The sequence below is a fragment of the Crocodylus siamensis genome, chromosome 2 (genome assembly GCF_052110815.1).
Source record: "Crocodylus siamensis isolate JL-2025a chromosome 2, ASM5211081v1, whole genome shotgun sequence".
Taxonomy (NCBI): Eukaryota; Metazoa; Chordata; order Crocodylia; family Crocodylidae; genus Crocodylus; species Crocodylus siamensis.
In genome coordinates this window covers 107,607,879-107,623,574 of record NC_143396.1, presented here as the reverse complement: position 1 = coordinate 107,623,574, position 15,696 = coordinate 107,607,879, and the positions used below count along the sequence as shown (strand labels likewise).

General features: G+C 42.2%; 1 long non-coding RNA gene across 2 annotated transcripts in view; it reads left to right on the top strand.

Annotated features, from left to right (window-relative positions):
• The window catches only part of LOC149870592 (uncharacterized), an 89,805-nt gene that overhangs the window by 68,486 nt on the left and 5,623 nt on the right, over positions 1 to 15,696 (top strand). For both annotated transcript variants that reach the window (XR_016440469.1, XR_016440470.1), the window contains one exon: positions 12,047 to 12,410. This is a non-coding gene — a long non-coding RNA (uncharacterized LOC149870592). The remainder of the gene's footprint in view (positions 1 to 12,046; positions 12,411 to 15,696) is intronic.

Sequence of the window (15,696 nt, the reverse complement as noted above, 5' to 3'; positions counted from 1 at the left end):
CACCAGGGTGCTGGCCCCAGGCTCTAACTTCCCCTGGCTTCAGATCTGGGAGGAGCCAGGCAGGGTTATTTTGCCCCAAGTGCCACAACTTGCCCCATACCAAAGTGCACGTCCAGTCATGTGCCCCGAGGCAAAAATCCCTGACTCAAATTTGTGCCGCTCCTATTTAAGCTCCTGCAAGTGCATGTGCCAGTGTGAGACCTAAGAGGCTATCTAGTAGTTAATTATCCTATTATTTCCCTTGATGTGTTGTCAGACTTCTTCCAGAACAATTTAATGCATGCAAGTATACTATGTAGTATAATTCTCTCAAATGACAGCACTTCTTCCATCATTTCCCTGTTCCTGTATCATAAATATATTTGATTTTAAATGGGCTGAGATACCATTGGTATGTAATTATTTTAAAGTAATTTTCCTTTATTATCAGGAAGATAGATGTGTGAGGACCATTGTTCTAGATGATTTCCCATTCTTCAGCACTAATTTCTGATTTGCTGCCACTAGTCCACTTTGTTGTAAATAATGTTTTTTCTTCTATATGGCTATTTAAAATTGCTTTATATAACACAAAGAATAAGTCTGTACATTTCTTAGGTATAACACATTTTCTCAATATCTGTGAGATTTCAACTGAGGTTTACCTTTCTTTAGGTGTTGTTGAAAAGTGTCTCTGTGTCTCAACTGTAGGTTTGGGAAAAAACAGATTTTAATGTCAGTTGGGGTACATTATATTTCTTCAAAAGATATATACATATTTTCTCTGAATAATTATCCAAAATGTATGATAGCAGTATGTTCCCATATTTTTGTTTTGCCTCACTTTTTTTGAAGGATAACCAATTATCTATGTATGCATGTCTAATTAATAAAAGACTGATGATCCTTGCTTATTTTAGCCTGTACATATTTCTACATATTGCTAGCCAGTGTGCTTCAATTGTGACCTGAAGAATTTTTTTACTACAGTCCTGATTCTATTTAAAGAAGAAAAAAAAAAGATCTCTTAGAGAAATCATGCCATGTCATGCCAGATGTTACTGTGATATCAGTAAGTATCCCTTAGGGGAAAGGCTGAGTTCAGCAAGTTCATTTCAGTTGAAAACTGAACTGAATTAAAAAGTCTGCATGAAAATCAACAGCCTGATCTATTGGTTTTAATTCAAGCAAAACTCCCATAGAAGTCATTAACAAATGATGTTAATATTTCAAAAACTTGCCTAAAGCCATTGAGATCATGACAAGAATTTTCCTTCATGGCAAATGGTAGAGATGGGAGATGATCTTCTGATACCACGTGTAGTAATCTCTAGGCATTCTTGTCAGTGGGAGAGTTCTGAGAAAGGACTGCTGGTTTGGTTCTCGTGGTAGATTGAGAAGAGTATTATTTCTAACATTAGATACAGCTAAGGGTAACAGACAATAACATGGCTGATTACTAAAGGAGAAGATATAAATTGTTTCACATTTCTATGCATTAAAAAGGCTTAGAATTCCTGAATTTTAATATAAAATACAATGAAGTGTATCAAATAAGATCCCCATGTCTTGCTTTGTAATAAAAATTGCAATATGCACATTCAAAGGGCAAAAAATGGCTTTTTAAAGAGCCTTTCCTTCACAAGGTTGAGAAAATATCTTATTTTACCAAAATCTCATTTAATAGTGACGTGGATTTTTTTTCATTTCCTCCTTATTTTTCTAATTATTGTCATCTGGACTGTGAGTTCACTAGAATCTGTTGGACATAAGGAAGCTGATAGGATTACACCAATGATCATTTTGTGCATGGATTATCAGCTATAATGAGGAAGAAAATATGCTAGTAGACTGGGAGGTTATATGGGGACTTATGCATTCATCACTATTTGATTTGAGTGTGTATCAGACTTTCTCCTTCCCATCTCTAGCATTTGCTTCTGCTTTTTATCAAAAAATAGCAGTTATCTATTTAAGATATTGAAATTTGGAATAAAATACTTCAAATGCTTGTTAGAATAAGTGCAACATAGACCGACAACATGTACCACATCCTATTCTGCCTAAATGTGATGCTATTTCATCCTGTTCAAGGCCTTGAAAAATGCTAGCACAAAAAGTCTGTGGGTCCTCCATTTCTCTGATGCTTTTTGTGACTGCATCCTAAGATAAAGGTATATCACATCAGGTTTTCCAAGAATTTGAGCAGAGTGAAATAAAATAGCTCTTGGATTGCTAACAGATAGAACAGACTTTGGTCTTTGTGTATTTCTGCATGCTGCTTTTATGAATGGACTTGAGTTCTGACCCACAGCAACATTTTACTCTAGGTTTTTGAGTCAGTGTATTTTGTAGAGATAATTTTTTGATAGTGTGATATATTGTTAGTTAACCATTATGGGTACAGAAAAAAAGTGACAATTTTCATCTGATCTAGCCACAGAAAGCAGTCTATAACCATGAGGAAACACAAGCTCACAGTTGCAAACAGCTTTAAAAAATGGCTGGTCAGGTGAAAATCTAAACCCTCATTGCATGAGGGGTCAGATGAAGACGTTTCACAACTGAGCATCTTCTGTAACTTGTGTCTTCGCTGCCTGCCAGCCTCACGCTGTTTTCAGAATGGGAGAGGGAAAGGGAGCAGGAAATGTTCATTCTGGGTTTTTTCACTCCCCCACTGGAGGGTGGGGTGGGTATATTGGAGTCCACCCCCCTCCTCTGAGGTAAGGGGGGCTACAGTTCACCCAACTCACCCTCCAACACTGGTGGTAGAACCCCTAGAATGAGCTCCCTCTGCTTCCTTTCTCCCCTCCCATTATGCAAACTTTGCAGCCTGGCAGGAGCAGGGGCACTTGCCAGAGGAAACAGGTTTCAGGCTGCAGCCAGCAGCTAAATCCCCCTCCCCCCTGGAACCAACAGTGAACTTCTGTTTGTTCCAGGGGATCCATGCAACTCAGAATGCTTCCTGCAAAGCGTTCCCGGGGAACTGCACTTCTCTCTGCACCCTATATGTGGTACTGTTTCTTAAAATATTGTAACTACTGTAAATTTCCTCAGGGACCATGTTTGCTTTCAGTTTGGGTCCCTGTTCAGAATCAAAGCCATCAGTCATGTTGCTTTGTCCTGTTCTCTCTTCCCTATGCTGTTCTTACCCCTACCTCTGTGGAGTCACAAAGATATAACAGGTATTATTTTCCACTTCCATCCATTCTGTTGAATATGCCACATCAGATTTTCAAAATCATTCAGTGCCCTCAAGTGGAATGAGATTTTCATGAAATGAAGTGACCAGCTTTTGAAAAAAGGCTTAGTGTCAGGAACTACCATTCAGATTAGGAACTCTTGAAACTCCAGGTCCAAGCTCTTTATATATACCTAAAATATTTCCAAGTAATCTACTTATAAAATGTCAATATAAACTCAATGTCAACCCAGAATCCTTTTCCAATTCAAATTAAAGATCAAACAAAAATCACCATATTTTTAGCCACAATTTGAGATTCAGATTATTGTACTGGCCCTTCTCTAATGTACTGTGATATGCAGTATGAATAATATTTTACCAAACAAACTGTTTGTAATGAAAATAATACTTTTTGGATTTTTTTAGAATTATTTAGCAAATAAGAACAAATGCCTTTTATTTTAAATAATGCTTTAACTTTTATTTCTTTTTCCCAAATCAGATTTTAAAAACTTGTCAGTGTTATGGGGAATGAAGGTATTTTTAGCATATATCCTCCACTATTTGCAAGTGTTCTGGGTGCTCTTTTGCCATATGCTGTTCCTATTCCTATAGACAAAAATGGGACAGGGACCTTTAAAGTTATCAATTTTTTTACAAAATGTTCATTCTCTCTCTCTCTCTCTCCTTCTGTCTTTGCCATAATTAATTTAACACATCCCAGTCCACTTTGTTCAGCTTACAATAGAGGAAACTGCAGCCAGTATCAGGCACTAACCATAGTTCATGGAATTTGTGTATCATGAATAATATTCAATTGTGCCATTTTCTGTGCAGTTTTGCATGAAGATTAATTAATTTAAAAGTACAACTTTGTATTGTTTCCCTGATCATTCAATAACTACCTAGTAAAAACCTTAGCCACAGGCATGTAAATTAACTATGCCAACTACCTGGATGCTTCCTTTTTATTTTCATGCATGCCTTCACTTCATACGTTTATCTGTCTATTTCTTGGGGTCTTACATCAAGTTTCTAGAACTGTACAGATTGTAGAAAATAGAATCTAGTGCCTACTATTTATTAAACACCATATAAATAGTGAAGCAAGTTTGTGCTGGCATAACCTGCTCTAAAAATACAACCAATCAAATCCATAACAAATGATTTGGGTTAATCTTTTATATTTATTTAAAAGATATGTGAACAATGTATACATACATGGTGACTACTAGAACTAGATATAACAAAATTCATTTATTATGATATATTTTCCATGTGATTGCCTCCAATTTGCTGGGTCTTCTCAGGTGTTTATGAGCAGTTGAAGAAGCAATGTAGATTTTATCTTGTATCTTGTACACAAAATAGAATGCTCTTTCCATAGGAAATTTAGCTTTCCTAAACACTTGACATTTAAAATATATTTGCATCACCAATAGATGGCAGCATAGCTCTGCAGGAGAGTACCCTGAGCTTTTAACTACTTAGCATTATTATAAACTGTCTTGATTTAGAGTTATTATCTGGATAAATGTTATTCTGTTACGTTTTCCCAAGTTCTCTAGTTATGTGCTTCTCTATTTTTCAAATATGCTAAAGAGGAAAGTGGGGATGGGTAGGGAATATAGGATGCACAATATGATTAGGAATACATATAATGATGAAAATAATTTTAAAGGAAATGTGTCTGTAGTTCTGGTCTATACAGGTCTATATGGTCCAATCACAGTATATCAATGTATGATCTATACGTTTTAAACTTGTAATTCTTCACTTGGTAGCAACTATATCATATTAATAAATATTCAAGAAAGTATACAAAGGATAACATTTTTCATGTGTGAATAACAAAAACTGATTAAATCAAGGGATTATGAAGTTGAACAAGTACTGTATTTTAAATTCCCCTTGTATAAAGCCTAGATAACAATGCATGTATGACATACTACGTGAAACTCAGTGATCGGAGCAAGACTTACTTGTTTATGGTTACAGCTCTCAAAGCAGAGATCAGGTATAATAAAATCCTGTAACAATTTTTAGTTTACATAACAATAAGTGAAAATGTATTTTTTTTTAATTTTTGGAATTCAATTTGGAAAATGATTAATGCATTTTGAAAAAAAAGTTTATATAGTAACTTCTGTGATTCTGAGGTTTTCTGAAAGGCCTCTCAGAGCGTGAGAGAGCATGCAGAGAATACTTGAAAAAAGCATTCATGAAGGGCACTTGAGGTTGGCTGTAGCTGGGAGCTCTCTACTGAGATGCAGACTGTGTTAGACAAGACAGCAATCGGATCAGGAGAAAGCACAGCTAGTAGCAAGCAAACAAGTTCTTCCATTCTTCATTTCCATTGCTTTCAGGCATAAGGTAGCATGGTCTTAACTAGAATAATACATGCTTCTGCCCCCCTTCCCCTCAAAACTGAGATTTCATTTATGTTCTTGTTAATAGATAATCAAAATTTTCCCCTTGTTGCAGGATAAATTTATGTTAATATTTTATTTCAAAAGAGATGATATCAAATCTCCTGGCTCTGGTGTGAGACATACAGGTGAAAGCCTTTTGCACCCCTGTGAGCCCAGGGACCCCCCCCCCCAAGAGACCCCAGGACTCCCAATGAGCCCCAGCCTGCCCGCAGGAAGCAGGGGCCTGTGCTGGGAGGGATGAAGCCCAGCAGGGAGATAGCTTAGTGGAGCCAAGAGCACAGAACCACGGGGTCCATCTGGGTGGAGGCCTCTGAGGTGCTAGAGGGGGAGGCTGCAGACTCCAAGGGGACCCTTGGCGTGCAACGTGTGCCCATACACATCGTGCTGCTGCTGGCCCGGCTACTGATTGAACTACCTTCCCACTACCTTCTCACTACCTGATTCAGCTACCTTCACAGTCTATCAATTTGTGATCTATAAGTCTTAAGATTGCCATTCCTCACTTGGTAGAACCTAATAAAGAGTCAAGAAAGTCTATAAAGGATAATATTTTTCTTGTGAGCATAACAAAAGCTGATTAATTCAAGGGATTGTGAAGAGAAAGCTGAGCAAGTACTGTATTTTAAATTCCCCTTGTATAAAGCCTAGGTATTAGGGTTATTTTTAATAAAGGTCCGATTGAGTGCACTGAATTCAACAGAAGTAGAATTGATCAGACTTTTTTTGCACTGAAAAATACTATTTATAAAATCTAAAATTGTGGAGTCATGTAGGTTTCAGCAAAACAGTGGCATACTTTGCGTTGGTCTTTCATCAGTACAACGGGACTGTCCTGCCTAGTATGACGTGGGACAGCCAGGGTGAGGATCTATTTATACCCAGCATCGGTGTTGATCTAGTAAAAGATCACACTGAGAGGCTGGACAACTTCAAGTCAGTTGGTCCTGACAGATTACACCCTAGAGTACTCAAGGAGCTGGCAGGTTTCATAGCCCAACCATTGGCAAAAATATTCAAAAACTTGTGGTGCTCAAGTGAAGTACTTGAAGACTGAAAGAAGGCCAATGTGGTACCCATCTTCAAGAAAGCGTGGAAAGTAGATCCCGGGACTTACAGGCCAATCAGCTTGACCTCAATCCTTGGTAAGATTCTGGAGAAAATTATCCGAGAGACTCTTCTTCATAAGCTGGCTGATGGCAACATCCTGAGGGATAGCCAGCATGGGTTTGTCATGGGTAGGTCTTGCCTGACCAATCTCATCTCCTTCTATGACCAGTTAATGTATCACCTGGACAAGGGAGAAGAGATTGACATCATATATCTGGACTTTAAAAAACCCTATGATCTGGTGTCCCATGACCTTCTCATGGAAAAATTTTGCCAACTGAGGCCTTGGCTACTCCACAGTCTGATGGCTGGGAAATTGGCTCCAAGGCCGGATGCAGAATGTAGTGGTCAATGGCAGTGAATCATTATGGTGCTCTATGACCAGTGGCGTATCCCAAGGCTCTGTTCTTGGACTGGTTCTCTTTAACATCTTTATCAGTGATGTGGATGTTGGTATCAGAAGTGCACTGGCTAAGTCCACTGATGACACTAAATTTTGGAGCATAGCATCCACAGAGGATGAGGATGGGCTAGTGATCCAGGCTGACTTTGATAACCCTAGGAAGTAGGTGGACACAAACCTGATGACATTCAATACTGATAAATATAAGGTACTTCACCTCAGGTATGTGTGTGTGTGACGGGGGGACCCACAACATACTTATAGGCTCAGCAGTGCTACGCTTGCTAGCACCACTGCTAAAAGAGATTTGGGGGTCATGACTGACCACAAGATGAACATGAGCCACCAATGCGAAGTCACATTTGGTAAAGCAAACAAAACCTTGGCCTGCATCTATAGATGCTTCTCAAGTAAATCTCAGTATGTCATCCTCCGGCTGTACTTAGCCTTGGTAATGCTGCAGCTGGAGTACTGCATCCAATTCTGGGGTCCGCAATTCAAAAAGGATGTTGAGAAGCTTGAGAGAGTTTGGAGGAGAGCCATGCACATGATCAGAGGGCAGGAGAATAGGCCTTATGAAGAGAGGCTGAGAGCCATGGGACTCTTCAGTCTGGAAAAGAGCAGGCTCAGGGTAGACCTGGCAACTGCTTATAAGTACATCTAAATCTGATCCAGTGCCCACTAAAATCAAGATAAAAGATTGTATCACATTTCCTGACAACTGTTTTGTTGACACCCACGTGACTCCACAATTTTAGATTTTATAAATAGTATTTTTCAATGCAAAAAAGTCTGATCAATTCTACTTCTGTTGAATTTAGTGCATTCAATCAGACCCTTATTAAAAATAACTCTAATATTTAAGCTTTATACAAGGGGAATTTGAAATACAGTACTTGCTCAGCTTCCTCTTCACAATCCTTGAATTAATTGGCTTTTGTTATTCTCACAAGAAAAATGTAATCCTTTATAGACTTTCTTGACTCTTTATTACGTTCTACCAAGTGAGGAATGGCAATCTTAAAACTTATAGATCATAACTTGATATACTATGATTGCATAATATATTCTTGTATAAACCAGAATTATAGACACATTTCCTTTAAAATGTTTTTCATCATCTAATTTATGCCTAATCATATAGTGTATCCTATGTTCCCTACCCATCCCCACATCTCTCCTTATTAACTATTAAGTGGAAAATCCTTTGGTCAAAGAAATGTGATCCTGTTTTTTTTAAATATCTGATTTTAAATACCATGCATTAACTGTATTAAGGTGGAGAACCAACAATTGCTACTGCTCTGATATCACCTTCTCTTGCTGTTTTTTTATATGCATTAATCCAGGTACAGACTGATATTGTGTAAAAGTGCAAAGTAATCAAACTGAAACAGTGAAACAAAAAGGAAACAAAATCAAGAGTAGCAAAGAAGAGAAGGCTTAAGACCTACAGAGAAAATGTTCCAAAGAGTATGTAAATTTAGGAGGGAGAATCAGCAAAAATTAGTTAAATCACACTGGGATATATAATAATGAAATAATGAAAGCAAGAACTGTGGCTTTCTGGTCTTACTCTTAAAAGTATATGTATTTATAGTGTTTTTCTTCAGTAGATTGGGTGAAAAATGGCTGGCTTGATCTACCTAAGGAGGTGTAATTTACTGAATGTCTGCACATATTTGGAGTACAACCCCGGGGCTGGAAAAGCCCAGCCATTTGTCTCAACCCCAGGGCTGTGTTTTTTCCTACTTCTCTCCCATCTAAGGATGTGCAATCCTCCCCTCCATGTAACTTTACCTCCCCACCCTCACAAAGGACCCAATAACTCCCCTGATCTTGCCTGCCCCTCCCCTCACCCTGACTTAGACCAAGCTACTGGCACAGCTCCTGGCACCAAAAAATGTGCACAAGCCATGCCCAATCTATGATCACATGGTTTAAAGACATGCGATCATAGACTGGGTACAACCAATGTGCCCATTGTGACAGCTTCTGTGACCGAAACTGCTTCTAACGGATAATAGGCATGAAGATCAAATGCAAGTAACCTTCTCAGTTGTTCTGTATTTTATACTTTAAACTTAAATTTTAACAACTGGAAAGGATTTTAGGATTAAGAAGGAAAAAAATGTGATGACTTAGGCAGCTGTGGTGGGTGGAAGGGATGGACCAACATTTCAAGACTATAATCATTCAGGAAAGATGGTGAAATAAAACATAATTAAACTACACCACAGCATGAATAGGAACATCTCTGTAAGTGTTATGCATCGGGCTGGGATAGCCCCTTAAGGAAAACAGAAAACCAAACACTTGGCTTATTTAAAATATAGTGTGGCAATATACTAATACATGTACTGTGGGGAATAATAATCTTGCACTGGCAGGGTTAGATTAACTAAAAGATATATTTTGTCCCTTATTTATATAAATCTTGTTTCTCTTTGGCACTGTAGATAAACAGGCAGAGAAGAACCTGTGTTTTGAACACAGTGAGTTAGACAAATTATGATCATAAATCATGTGATTTTTAGCTTGGTATTTAACAAAACAGTTTTATTGCTGCATGCAAGAGGTGTTTATGCTTACAAAACTTAAATTTAAATCATAGCAAACAATCTTGCTCAGGATAGGTATTTTCTATTCAGTTATTTAGAAAATACTTCAGATTTTCTAAATCTGAAAGGAAGTGTTATGTGATGTAATGAAAAATGCATTAAAAACAGGCAAGAGTACATTATTTTGAAGATAGATGCCTCTAACTTAATGAATGAATGGACTAGTAAAAGTTTATAGAACACAGTGCATAAAATGTAAACTGCTATTTTCAAAACCAGTGTTGCTCAACCTTTTTGCCTGGTGGGTCAAATTGACAGTTGCTGATCCATCTACCAGCCAGGAAGCTGGCATTCCTGATTTGGTACCCAGATAGGCACAACAGGCACCATCTGGCTGACTAGAGGGTGTGGGGGGCAGGCCAGCCCCAATGCAGCCCCGTAGGACAAAGACCCTGTAGAGATGGAAGGGGGGGGACATAGCCCAGTACTGTGAGGGTAAAGAGGGCATGGCCAGACCCCAACAGGAGGGAAGGAGGCATGGCCAGGGCCCAATCTGCCCCTGTAGAGAGGGAAGAGAGTATGGTGCAGCCCTGATCCAGGAGCACAGGGGTGGATTTATGACCCAGATGCCTTGTTTCAGGCAGACCCAAACCCTCAGACCAACCATGACTTCTCATCTGATAACAGGAAAATTTTATTGATACACAGTGAAAGCAGATAAGAATAATGCAGGCAAGGCAAACAAAATAGCCATCCCTCCCCTACCCCCCATGGCTGTATCTACCAGTCCTAGGGTTCACAGAGGAAAGGTACATCTTCTCAGTATGTGAGCTTCAATCTGTTGTTCTTTCTTGAATGTCAGATGTCAGCAGCGTGGAGGTCAAGCAAGGGCTGAGGCCCATCCCTCCAGTGGGATGGTGGTTTGCCCTCTGCCCATGGTGGCCTCAGGTTCCCCTCTTGGGGATGCTTTACTACTCAGAAATCCCTCCTCTTGTATTCTTTTCCTCCTCTGATGACTCTTCAAACACCTCCAGACATCATTGATTGCTCTCTCTGTGGTTATCATACTATCCCAACACATAACTGAGCAGTGAATATCAACGGTTATAGGCTGTACAGGAGAGATAGGACAGGGAAGAAAGGTGAGGGTGTCGCACTGTACATCAGGGAGAAATACACATCCTCAGTGAGTGGCACTGGGTCAGAGGAGGGGCACACTGAAGTGCTCTGGGTTAGAATACAAGGAGGTTGAGGGGAAAGGGACTTAGCGGTGGGGGTCTACTATAGATCACCCAACCAAGGGGAAGAGCTAGACTGGGAATTCTTAAGTCAGCTCACGGAGGTAGTTAGGTCAAAGGATGTGGTCACCATGGGTGACCTGAACTTTCCAGACATCTGCTGGGAAGAGCAGTCAGCCAGGTCTGACTGCTCACATAGGTTCCTAGCAGAAATACAGGACTCCATCTAACCCAGGAGGTGCACAGCCCCACCAGGGGAGGTGCCTTGTTGGATCTGGTCCCGGCCATGGGTGATGACCTGATGAGGGGTCTGCAGGTGCTCGACCACTTGGGCAACAGTGATCATCACCTGCTGGAATTCACCATCCAGTGCAAGGTGGCAAAGACCTGCAGCAAGGCAGCAGCTCTGGACTTCAGGAGGGCAGATTTCAATGAGGTAAGGAGAATAGGCAGGGAGGCACTGAGGTCCCAGAGAGGAGGGGAGTCAGGTGTCCAGGAAGAGTGGTTGTTCCTTAAGGAGACTATCCTCCAAGCCCAAAGGGAGGTAATCTCAATGCAGATCAAAGGGGGAAGAGGGCACAAAAGCCCCCATTGTAGCAAAACCCCCACTCTTTTTAAAATACATATTTTTATATATATGATTGGTATGCATTCCCTCCCCTTCCCCAACCATTTCTGACTTTTCCTCTCCCTCTGTCTTCCCTATAGATAAGTATAAGTGAGCTCAGACTTAAGATAAGCTTTAACATTTTTATTTTGGTAGCAAGTTTTTGGTTTTGAATAGCCACTGTTTTATATTGTATAATTATTAGGTATGTATTGATTTTTACTGTTGTATATTGTATTATTATAATTTTTGTGTTGATTTTTATTGTTTCATGTGGATATTGTATGATTTAGGCCTGTGTTTGTAAGTGAACCAAAGTCATGTCAAGTTTCCATTTTATATGTCAAGTCTCCTACTTGTGTCCTCTGCCCGGGCATCCCCTGTGTGTCGCAACTGTATGAGTCACGTATCCCTCCCATGTAAACTGGTCCCCAGATGAATGAATGTGATTGGGAATGATTGAAATACAATGGTAGCAGGCCTCTACTGAATGGCCTGTAATGACTGCACCATCACCTTGCATTGATTCATCCAGGAACCATGGACCTCACTCAGGAACAGAAACAAGAACCCAGCATTTGAAAGACAAAAGACCCTGCACAACTAGCAACTCTTACCATTAAAAACACCAGAAACTGCACATTCCTGCATGGAGCACACATGCTCAGTATGCCAGGGGCTGATCCTTGCCTGGGCATGCCTCCTGTCACTAGGGTCACACAAGGTCTGCCCATATAAAAAGGGGCAGTGAAGACAGACCCAGTGGGAATGCCATTTCCATCTGAACCAGACCAGCTTCATGTCACCTATCCCAGAGGCCCTGCTGGTGACCCCCCTCTGGACAACACCAAGCTGAAGGCAACCACAACTGGCCATTGAGGATCAACTTCCAGCCTAGGGTAGGTAGACATTACCTGCACATCTGCTCCTATAATTTGGACTCTCTCTCTGTCTCTTTCTCTCCTCCTGGACTTCAGTGGACTTCAGCCTCTGCACCAAGCCTCTCTAACCCCTGCTGCTGTTGTGGGTGTGGGTGGGGGTGTGTGGGTGCAAGGGAACAAATAAGACATTGTGTCACCATCTCCCCTGTTCAATAAAACCACTGTCATTTGCAACTCTGAGCTGGGTCATGTTTTACTGAATCCCAGTCCCTTCCCTATGTTAAATTCCAGCCTCATTCTCTCTCTCTCTCAGCTCCAGCCCCCCCCCGCTAGTTTCCCAATCTCCTCCTAATTCTGTCTCCCCTTTTCTGCCACCTCTCAGCCTCTCTGCTTTCCTGCTGCCTTTCAGCCTCCCATGCCATCTACTGCCTTTTCCCTGTGACTTTCTGCTGCCTTCTTCTGCTTTCCTACTGCCCTGCCACCTTTCAGTTTCTCCTGCTGCTTTTTGTGTGATTTTCTGCTGTCTGTCTCTCTGTTTTCGGGTTTCCCCCAAACATTCTGTAGTCATCCCCCACCCTCCCCTGCAGCTTCCCAGCTCCTCGTAGCTGTCCTGCAGTTTTCTCCAGCAGCTGGAGCCTTTCTCCAGCTCCCAGCACCTATTGCCACTCCCTGCAACTTCTCTAGCTGCCCTGGAGCCATCCTCTGGCTCCCCACACCCAGAGCTGCTCTTTAACACCCACACTTTTCCTTAGTCCTAATTTCCCTCTCCCCACCTACCTTTTCAGCTCCCCTGTAGCTCTGGCTCCAGTCCCATCCTATGTGCCGGCATTGTTCCCCTTAGACTTAGGGCATTGTCTTTTAATCATTTAAGATCAGTTAACCTAAAGTTACCCCCGAGCCTCAGTTCTTCAGCACAGGCCCCTCTAGTCTACCAGTTCTAATCCTGGTCTCAGTTACTTTCACTCCCTACACTTCTACTTTCTTACCTTAACCTTTCCCCAGGTATCCCAAGTACACCAAGCACATACATGTATACATACATACACATCACAACACCCAGTTTAGGAACTCATTTATGTGTTTGTGTAGGTGGGTGGTATGTGTGTGAATTCGTGCACACACACACACACACACACACACACACAGATAGATATAGCTATCGTTGTGTGTGCATGGTATATGAATTAGTAATCCACGTATGTGTGTTGGATGTGCAGGTGTTGGTAACCGGTAACTGATTCTGTCTAAATTTGATGTGTGTAGCATGTATGGGTTTAAACTGGTGATAGGTGTGCCTGAACCTACACTACATTTTGAACCTGTGTGTATCCGAGTTGCTAGTGTGAGTGTGTATGCCTACGAGGGGTGTATGCACCTAGTGAGTATGTGTGCTTAATTAATTTTTATGTGTGCATGTGCAATTGTGCAGCATGCCCTCCAGTCTAACTGTGCAATATTGAGCTCCTGAGTGTTGGTCTGACCCCTCAGGGCAACACCATGTCTCATCAAAACCATACAGGAACATCTCCTAGCTAAAAAGGAGGCATACACCCAATGGAAGGCAGGGGCCGTCACTGGGGAGGACTATACCTCAGTTGCTCGAGGCTGTAGAAGGGGTGGTCAGGAAGGCCAAGGCAGAGATGGAACTGGGACTAGCTACCCAGATCAAGGACAACAAGTCCTTTTTTAAATACATAGGGGGTAAAAATAAGGTACCGGGTAACATGGGGCCTTTGCAGGACATGCTAGGAAATCTGGTCATTGCACAAGACAGCAAAGCTAACCTATCTAACAATTACTTTGCCTCCATTTTTCTGAGCAGGGACCAGGTCACCCCCCCACCAGGACCCCTGTAGGTCCCAGGGGAGGCACACCCAGGCCTAGGGTCAGTGAAGACCTAGTCAGGGAACTTCTGGAGGGACCAGACATATTTAAATCAGCAGGTCCTGACAATCCCCACCCCAGAATGCTGAGGGAATTAGCAGAGGTCAGTGCAGGATCCCTGGCATGCACTTTACAAGCACTCATGGTGCTCTGGCATGGTGCCAGAGGACTGGAAAAGGGCCAATGTGGTTCCCATTTTCAAAAAAGGGAGGAAGGAGGACTCAGGAAACTAGGCTAGTCAGTCTTACCTCGGTCCTGGGTAAGCTTTTTGAGAGAGTTATGCTGGTGTATGTCTGTGAGGGGCCAGCAGAGGAGATTATGCTTAGGGGTAACCGACACAGGTTCATTAGAGGCAGGTCCTGTCAAACCAACCTGGTGGCCTTCTATGACCAGGTCACAAAATCCTTAGATTCAGGTATAGCAGTGCATGTAGTCTTTCTGGACTTTAGAAAGGCCTTTGATGCAGTCTCTCATCCCATTCTCATTAAAAAACTGGGTGACTGTGGTGTCAACACCTACACAGTCAGATGGGTCACTAGTTGGCTGGAGGGCCGCACCCAGGGAGTGGTGGTGGATGGGTCTTATCCGACCTAGACGGATGTGGGCAGTGGGGTTCCGCAGGGCTCGGTCCTCAGATCCACACTGTTCAACGTCTTCATCAGTGACTTGGACAGGGGAGTAAAAAGCACCCTGTTCAAATTCGCAGATGACACTAAGATGTGGGGAGAAGTGGGCATGCTAGAAGGGAGGAATAGGCCGCAATCGGTCCAAGAGTGTTTACTGGGGTGGGCTTTGAACAGGATGGGTTTCAACACTGACAAGTGCAAGGTATTGCACCTGGGGAGGAAGAGCCAGCACCATACCTACAGGCTGGGGAACTCCCTTCTCATCAGTGCAGAGGCAGAAAAGGATCTTGGAGTCATCATTGATGCCAAGATGAACATGGGCTGACAGCCTGGGGAACTGGTCAGGAAGGCCAACTGTACCTTGTCATGCATCCACAGATGCATCTCAAGCAGGTCCAAAAAGGTGATCCTCCCTCTGTCAGGCCACAGTTGGAGTACTGCTTCCAGTTCTGGGCACCACACTTCAGGAGGGATGTGGACAACATGGAGAGGGTCCAGAGGAGGATCATCCGCATGATAGGGGGCAGCAGGGCAGGCCCTACGAGGAGAGGTTAAGGGACCTGAACCTGGTCAGCCCCCACAAGAGAAGGCTGAGGGGGGATCTAGTGGCCTGTTACAAACTAGTCAGAGGGGACCAGCAGGCATTGGGGGAGTCCCTGTTCCCCCAAGCAGTGACAAGGTATAATGGTCACAAGCTGGCAGAGGGTAGATTTAGGCTAGATATCAGGAGGCGCTACTTCACTGTCAGGGTTGCTGGGATCTGGAACCAACTTCCAAGCAAAGTGGTGCTGGCT